This window comes from Podarcis melisellensis (assembly GCF_964234715.1).
Source record: "Podarcis melisellensis genome assembly, chromosome: 10".
NCBI classification, from domain to species: domain Eukaryota; kingdom Metazoa; phylum Chordata; class Lepidosauria; order Squamata; family Lacertidae; genus Podarcis; species Podarcis melisellensis.
This window is the reverse complement of record NC_138542.1, coordinates 74,991,454-74,999,926: the sequence shown is the minus strand read 5'-3', so window position 1 is coordinate 74,999,926 and position 8,473 is coordinate 74,991,454.

Here is an 8,473-nt window from a genome sequence, read left to right as displayed (position 1 = left end):
TGAAAACACACTCTTTAGCGCTCAGTCGGAGCAAACATCAGTCCGTGGAAACCCTGAATTGCTGTTTGCTCCTGTTGAGCACTAAAGAGTGGAGGGGTGTGTGGGAAAAGCTCTGGAGCAAAGACAAAAATGCCTTTAAGTGCAGACATGTGCCTGGAAAGAGTGGGGCAAAAAGGTATGTGATGATAAGCCCTGGCTGTCTGGTTCCTGACGTCTTTTGATTTCTGTATAGCTGCGACCATCCCTGGGCAGGTATAGCTGGCCTGAATCTCACGGAGTGTGGAGCTGTCCCAGCCCAGCAAAACCACTGTCGTGGGCTAGGCTCCCATGGGACGCTGCATCCTGCTAGATGCTCGCAGGGTGTCCCAGCCAGCCCGACCTTCAGCTCCCCAGCTGGTTCCTGAGCCTTTGGAGAGCAGGAGCCAGGAAGGAGGGGGCTTTCCTGCCCTGGCCGCTGGGCCACTGCAATGCCAACCTGGTGATGCATTGCACTGGAGGCAAACCTGCTGTCCTCTTCTACAATAGTTTTGTAAAGAAGCATTTTGGTTTCCCTGTGAATGTCCAGGTCCTCAAACACGCTGCACTTCATTCGGGAGAAAGCCGTACTCACAGAGCTCAGGGCCCTTGTGGGAAGACAGACGAACTAATGCCAGTGTACTGGAAGAAGCAAAGATCACCAGTGTTGAAGCAATGATTCTTCAACATCAACTTCGTTGGACTGGTCATGTTGTGCAGATGCCTGATGATCGTCTGCTGAAGCAACTACTCTATTCTGAACTTAAAAATGGAAAGCGTAATACTGGTGGGGTGGTCAACAAAAGAGGTTTAAAGACTCTCTCAAGGCAAATCTTTAAAAAGGGAGTATAAGCACCGACAACTGGGAAACACTGGCCTGTGAGCGCTCCAGTTGGAGAACAGCCTTTCCCAAAGGTGTCCTGGGCTTTGGAGACACTCGAACTCAGGACACAAGGGAGAAACGTGCTAGGAGGAAGGCACGCTTGGCAAATCCACACCGGGATCAACTCCCACCCAGAAACCAATGTCCCCACTGTGGAAGGACATGGGGATCCAGAATTGGCCTCCACAGTCACTTACGGACTCACTGTTAAAACCGTGTTTATGGAAGACAATCTTACTCGACTACGAGGGATCGCCAAAGAAGAAGAAGAAGAAGAAGAAGAAGAAGAAGAAGAAGAAGAAGAAGAAGAAGAAGAAGAAGAAGAAGAAGCAGCAGCAGCAGCAGCCGTCCCATTCTGGCAGCCCTCTGTGCCTCAAAGGTGTGGCTGGCGGGGGACTTGGGGTGCTCCAGGGAGAAGCCTTTCTGCCCTCCCCCCGGGTCAGCCATAGGTCATGGGCTCAGGCAAAGAATCCTGACTTCCCGGCTTCTCTGCATGCCAGAGATAAGAGGAGACCTGCAAAGATCTACAAAGATCTGAAAGGGGCGTTGGCTCCCCCCGAGGGGGGGCTCTTTGCCTCTCAGCGCCTCCCAGCTTCTAATGGGCCCTGTTGATGTGTCAATCCTAGAAGCAGAGAATCCTCGAGCTGGGAGGAAACCCAAATGCCATCTAGTCCACCCCCCCCCCCCGCAATATGAGTTTTCTAAGCATGGAGAAGAAATGTGCAAATGTTTAGTGAGCCTTTAGAGGGCTATTGGATCATTTCTTCATTGTTTAAAACACTTTATGACCTGCCTGTCATCCATTTGGGGACCCAACTACCCATCCACAGATGGGGTGCAATGCGTAATACCTGCTCACTTTCAGCTGTAAGAACATGAGACAAGTCTCCTGGATCAGGCCCATGGCCCGTGATCAGGGCCGGATTTGATGTGGCCCTCAGCTACTGACGGTAATGGGGCCCTTGATATGTCCAGCTGTCCTTTGTCCGCAACAAATTGTCACTGGTTTTTGTGTTGAATAGATGCTATATGGTCATTGATGGACCTAATACAGTGGTACCTCGGGTTAAGAACTTAAATCGTTCTGGAGGTCTGTTCTTAACCTGAAACTGTTCTTAACCTGAAGCACCACTTTAGGTAATGGGGCCTCCTGCTGCCGCCGCGCTGCCACCGCACGATTTCTGTTCCCATCCTGAAGCAAAGTTCTTAACCCGAGGTACTATTTCTGGGTTAGTGGAGTCTGTAACCTGAAGTGTCTGTAACCTGAAGCGTCTGTAACCCAAGATACCACTGTACATATCTCAAGCCATTTGCATATGTTGTCATGCAACCAGTCCATTTAGAATCTAGGCACCCAATATATAGAAAGGAGCAAACCGGTGATACTTTAGGGAGCAGGCTAGCAGGCGGGGCCCATGACTTACATCCGAGGAGCCAACACAACACAAAACACGGTTGCTGTATCTAGCTTTTCTTTTAATTTATTTTTATCTTATATTTTGGAAATATACATCCAGTTTTTTCCCTTTAAATTTTTTGGGGGTCCCCAAGAGAGTGGGGCCCTAAGCTAGAGCTTGTTTAGCTTATACGTAAATCTAGCAATTAAATCAGCATCTTAAAAAGCAGAGACATCACCTTGCCAACAAAGGTCCGTATAGTTAAAGCTGTGGTTTTCCCAGTAGTGATGTATGAAAGTGAGAGCTGGACCATCAAGAAGGCTGATCGCCGAAGAATGGATGCTTTTGAATTCTGGTGCTGGAGGAGACTCTTGAGAGTCCCATGGACTGCAAGAAGATCAAACTGATCCATTCTGAAGGAAATCAACCCTGAGTGCTCACTGGAAGGACAGATCCTGAAGCTGAGGCTCCTCATGGCTCCTTTGGCCACCTCATGAGGAGAGAAGACTCCCTGGAGAAGACCCTGATGCTGGGAAAGATGGAGGGCACAAGGAGAAGGGGACGATGGAGGACGAGATGGTTGGACAATGTTCTTGAAGCTACCAGCATGAGTTTGAGCAAACTGCGGGAGGCAGTGGAAGACAGGAGTGCCTGACGTGCTCTGGTCCAGGGGGTCACGAAGAGGCGGACACGACTAAACGACTAAAAAAGAACAACAAATCCAGCACTGGCCCCTGATCATTCTTTGCCCACTTTTGCACCCATGTGTGCCCCCATACCCATAGCTTTGGGTCATTCAGGCCCCCGAGCAAAAAGCGTTGGGTTACTATCTGGGTGCCAGCTGATGGCGCATCAAACAGGGGCTGCAGAATGGGTGCCGTCGATTGGGAAGGGTGGGTCCTTGCAGTGCTTGCCAGACCCAGCACCACAGCAGCCGTGTGTGTCCCCCTCCTCCCCAGCCCCCACCACCGGCACGTCCAGACTGCCGTCCGCGTGAGGCCTCCACCCGCTCCGCAAGGAACTGCTGCGCTCGGCAGAGGACTGTCAGCCCGATTGACTTCCTGCTTCTACACCTGTCGGCCGACCGGCCCCCTCGGGGAAGGATGCCGCCGAGGTGCCAGCCTGCATTCGACCCTGTCTCTTCACATCCCTGCCGAGCCGGTTTCAGGAAGGGCGTCGGGGCTGCGCTGATGCGACACTGCGGAAAGAGAGTTTGTCAGGGCACAAGTGCCCAGGGCTGAACTCTGCCGTGCTTCTTCAAAGAGGCAAGGATGGGCAGGTCAGCTGGCAGCAGAATACCCCAAAGAGCCTCAGAAGAGCCTGCTGGATCAGGCCATTGGCCCATCCAGTCCAGCATTCTGTTCTCACGACGGCCAAAAAGAAACTCCTGAAGGAGTGTCTCCATCCCTGTCGTTCAGTCCGGACACTGAGGTCCAGCTCCGAGGGCCTTCTGGAGGTTCCCTCCCTGTGAGAAGCCAAGTTACAGGGAACCAGGCAGAGGGCCTTCTCGGTGGTGGCACTCACCCTGTGGAACGCCCTCCCTTCAGATGCCACGGAGATAAAAAAACTTACAGTCATACCTCTAGCTGCGTTAGGTTCCCGTTGCGGATTTTTGGGTTGCGAACACAGCAAACCCCGAAGTGTATATTTCTGGGTTTCGCCACACGCACATGTACAGAAGCGTTCTGTGCACTTAGCGCATGCGCAGGAGCGCTCTGTTGTGTCATGTGCAGAAGCGGCACTCAATTTACGGACTTTTCAGGGTGCAAATGGCACCCCGGAACAGATCATGTCCATAGGTAGAGGTAAAGGTAAAGGGACCCCTGACCATTGGGTCCAGTCATGACCGACTCTGGGGTTGCGGCACAGCTCTGGGGTTGCGGGCGTACAGCTTCTGGGTCATGTGGCCAGTAGGACTAAGCCGCTTCTGGCGAACCAGAGCAGCGCACGGAAACGCCGTTTACCTTCCCGCCGGAGTGGTACCTATTTATCTACTTGCACTTTGACGTGCTTTTGAACTGCTAGGTTGGCAGGAGCAGGGACTGAGCAACGGGAGCTCACCCCGTGGCAGGGATTCGAACCGCCGACCTTCTGATCGCCAAGTCCTAGGCTCAGTGGTTTAACCCACAGTGCCACCCACGTCCCGATAAGTAGAGGTACCACTGTATATAACTTTTAGAAGACATCTGAAGGCAGCCCTGTGTCGGGAAGTTTTTAATGTTTGATGTTTTATTATGTTTAGATATATGTTGTAAGCCACCCAGGGTGGCTAGGGAAACCCAGCCAGATGGGCGGGGTGTTGTTGTTGTTGTTGCTGCTGCTGTTGTTCTTGTTGGAAATCCGCAAACAGGATTCCAGCCCAAGAACTCTGTCCCCTCCTGTGGCAGTGGCAGACCTTGGGGTTTCAAACTGGTTGCTCTCCCTTAAGTCCACCTCTTTGTGGCTTCCAGCAACTGGAACTCAGAAGCCTCACTGCCTCTGGCCACGGAGGCAGAGCAGATCCATGGTGCCTAGGAGCCATCGATCGCCCTCTCCTCCTCCCCCTCCTCTTGCCACCTTTGGGAGCAAGTTCCCTAGTTTCCTCCAAAGGCATGGCTTCTTCAATGAGAGGTTTAAAACTCTGTATCCACTTGCTCTTTCTTTTTTGGCATAAACCCAGCTCTTTAAAGCAGAAGCACAAAAATAAATAAATGGCAATTTGGTTTGCCCATGGATTGCCATTTGTTCCGATTCTGCTTTAAAGAGCAGGTTTCTGCAGGGAAGGCTCCAGAGAAAAGAAAGAGCACAGCGTTTTAAAGCTCTGGCTGTGCAGAAGGAAGGTAAGTGGGGATAAGTCCATAGTTGAGGAGCGTTCAGGACCATTGCTCAGGCTTTCAGGATTTTTAAACACCAGGTTCCCCTGGGGAATAGGAAGAGCCCCTCTTTGGACGCAGGCGGCTCACTCTTCCTCCTCCAGTTAAGGCGGGGGTTGTGTGCTTGCCTGAAACCCAGGAGAGTCGCTGCCAGTCTGAGCAGGCAATACTGAACTAGATGGACCACTGGTCTGGGTTTTCCGGAGAGAAGCGAGGCAGTTTGGCCAGCCTCAGAGGAGCAGCCTGTGCAAGACGGGGCGAGACTTGGTGACTTTGCCTTGTCTTCCCGCTTCGCTCCCAGCGCACTCCAACCGCCAGCTCAGCTCAGCCTGGGTGACAGTGACGACCCGCCACACTCCCGCTCTTGCCGGAGAGTGGCAGGAGGGTAGTTTCTTCTTGGCTGCGTGTGCTGTGCGCTCGTGCATGATACCGTCTCGCTGGAGGAACCGCTCCTCACGTCCCTGTTCCAACTGGGACACTGGAGCGGAAACCGTCACCTCCTTGTCCTCTTGTCACATCAATTGCACGGGACGCTTCTCCCCAACTGAGCTCGGAGGGAGCGGGGCGCCCGGCGGGATCCACTTTCTAACTTGGTCACCAGGCTGTGTGGTGATGGGGGGGTGGGGGTGCCGTGCGACCTGCCCCAGAAGCAAATGACACAACTCTGGCTTGTTAGAAACAGAAAGCTGCCTTACTCTGAGTTAGACTAATGGAGCTCACCATTCCCTAGGTCAGGGGTTCCCAAAGAGATGGGGTTCCCCGGGAGGGGTTGGCAAGGGGTGGGGGTGGGTAGGTGGGTGTTGAGGACCACCCGGCTTCATAAAGAGAGCGTCACATGAACTGCAACCTTGCTTGTTATTGGCATCACACTGCAACCAACCGAGCTATCCAAGAAGTTCCAACCACTTTGCCCATTGAATTAGGGTGAGATGTTTCAGGGCCAACTCTCTGGGGCGCATCACAACAACAACAACAACAACAACAATTATTTATTATTTATACCCTGCCCATCTGGCTGGGCTTCCCCAGCCATTCTGGGCGGCTTCCAACAAAATATTAAAATACAGTAATGCATCAAAGCTGAGGCTCCAAGACCTTGGCCACCTCATGAGAAGAGAAGACTCCCTGGAAAAGACCCTGATGTTGGGAAAGATGGAGATGGAGGGCCCAAGGAGAAGGGGACAATGGAGGACGAGATGGTGGGACAGTGTTCTTGAAGCTACCAGCATGAGTTTGACCAAACTGCGGGAGGCAGTGGAAGACAGAAGTGCCTGGCGTGCTCTGGTCCAGGCCATCACGAAGAATCGGACACAGCTAAACAACTAAACAACAACAATGCATCAAACATTAAAAGCTTCCCTAAACAGGGCTGCCTTCAAATGTCTCCTAAAAGTCTGGTAGTTGTTGTTCTCTTTGACATCTGGTGAGAGGGTGTTCCACAGGGCGGGTGCCTCTACCGAGAAGGCCCTCTACCTGGTTCCCTGTAACCTTGTTTCTCACAGGGAGGGAACCACCAGAAGGCCCTCGGAGCTGGACCTCGGTGTCCGGGCTGAATGATGGGGGTGGAGATGCTCCTTCAGATATACTGGACCGAGGCCATTTAGGCCTTTCAAGGTCAGCACCAACACTTTGAATTGTGCTAGGAAACGTACTGGGAGCCAGTGTAGGTCTTTTGAAAAGGAGATGACCTCTTGACTCTCCATCTGGGATTTGTGAGCTGTGATCTCAGCATCACAGGGGGGTTTGACTAGATGACACCCAGAGGTCCCTTCCATGATTCTATGGCCCGTGAGGAATGAATGCACGGGGGAGGGGGGGGTCTGATACTGTGTGTCCCTCTAGGACAGGCTTTGCCAAACCCAAGCCTCCTGCTGTTTTTCGGACTACAACTCCCACCATCTCTAGCTAGCAGTGTAGCAGGAACCCCCCACCCCAATCATTCTGTTTGTATAAACTTCACACTCACACACTACATACGCCACATTTCTGTTATAAACTCATAGAAAATCAACCATACATTGGATTTGCAATGTTCCATTTTTATTTTTACTCCATATGACAAGAACTAACAAAGGGGGGTGACTTAGTCCTGGTCACCAGCCATAATCCTTTCACTGTCTCAGCACATACACAGGAGCCCTGCCCATGCCAACCCTGATGATCCCAGACAGAAGACAATCAAGATCACAAAGAACCTGCATATGGGAGTGGATTCAAACAAAGGACACTGATCAGATCTTCCCTCAGGGGGCAGGAAACTGCAAAATCCCCTTTGTCTCCTAGAAGTTCCTGGAAGGGGAGGGGGAAAGGAGGAACCAGCCAGGTGACAAGACACTCAAGTTACCACCAACTCCTCCCTCAGCCCCTCCTTTCTGTAATGTATGCCTCCCTCAGCCCCTCCTTTCTGTAATGTATGCCTCCCTCAGCCCCTCCTTTCTGGGGGTGGGCTAGACCTAGAGGAGGGGAATTTCAAAAGTTTTTATAAGACCTTGCACACTATTGTTCTGGGTCTTTCCTCTCTCCTGCACGTGAGGGGAACACCCTGTTGCAACAGTTCAATAAAGACCAAGCCTACAGGCTGCTGTTTTGCTCCAAGTTATCCTGGTTGGTGTCTTTGTTTTGTCCAAGGGAGCCCTCGGATTTTCCTGTAACAGTTGGCGACCACGAAGGGACACTTGGTTCTCCTGCAGAGGTGAGAGGGGAGATAGAGGGGATCGGGCGCCACTGGGCAACCTTAGCCCAGGGATCCTTCTTCCTCTCCCTGCCTCCTCTTTGCGGGCGGTAATCAATCGTCACCAAAAGCCCAACCAGGGGAGCAAAGGCGAGGTCAAGCCGGCTAAAAAAGAAAAGGATCCCGGGATCCGCGGGGGACATCTTCGAACGTGAGTATGGTTTGAAGTAAATACATTGAGAGGGGGGTGGAGAAGCAGCGTCCCCACGACAGCCAGACTTTCCTTCTTTCATTTCTGACGTTCCCTCCCGGGGTCGTCCAGGAACGTCTTAAACTCTCCCCTTTTCTCCCCCGATTCTCCCCTTTCGGAGGGTGGCCAGGGAGGTCGCGGAACTTTACTGTATGATGTTGCCTTTCGGAGTCGTCTAGGAACATCAAAACCTTTCCCTTTCTCTCCCCCCAACTTCTTACACGGAACGTGTCCGGGGAAATTGTGGTACTTTTACTGTTTTCCGGCGTTCCCTCTCGGGATCGTCCAGGGACGCCTTAATCTCTCTATCCCTTTTCTCCCCCGTTTTCCGTCTTAGAATTGAGTCTGGGAAAGCGTGGCTCTTTACTGTTTTCTCTGACGTCCCTCTTTCGGAGTCGTCCAGGG